The sequence below is a fragment of the Hyaena hyaena genome, unplaced genomic scaffold (genome assembly GCF_003009895.1).
Source record: "Hyaena hyaena isolate Hyena2069 unplaced genomic scaffold, ASM300989v1 scaffold_2, whole genome shotgun sequence".
Classification (NCBI taxonomy): domain Eukaryota; kingdom Metazoa; phylum Chordata; class Mammalia; order Carnivora; family Hyaenidae; genus Hyaena; species Hyaena hyaena.
The window spans coordinates 2,873,303-2,873,631 of record NW_024080634.1 but is presented as its reverse complement, the minus strand read 5'-3'; positions in this window follow the sequence as shown (position 1 = coordinate 2,873,631).

Sequence of the window (329 nt, the reverse complement as noted above, 5' to 3'; positions counted from 1 at the left end):
CAGGGCGCGCGGGGCCCGCCCCTTCCCGAGCGGCGCGGCCCGGGCGACAGGGCAGCCCGGCTCGGCCGCAGCCACCGCCCAGGCCGGCCCCTCCCGGCGCCCGCGCCCCGCCCCGCCTGCCGCGGGGCTTTCCCGGCGCCCCCACCCGCTCGGTGGCCGCGAGCTCCCCCCGCGCCGCTGGGACCCGGAGGCCCCCTGCCGGACGTCCCCTCCGCGGAGACCTACGAAACCCGGGGTGGGCCGCGTGCTGAGCCTCGCCTCCCCCCTCCCCCACCCCCGCCCCCCAGCACTGCTCCCCACCCCCCTGCCCATTCTCTCCTCCTCCACCC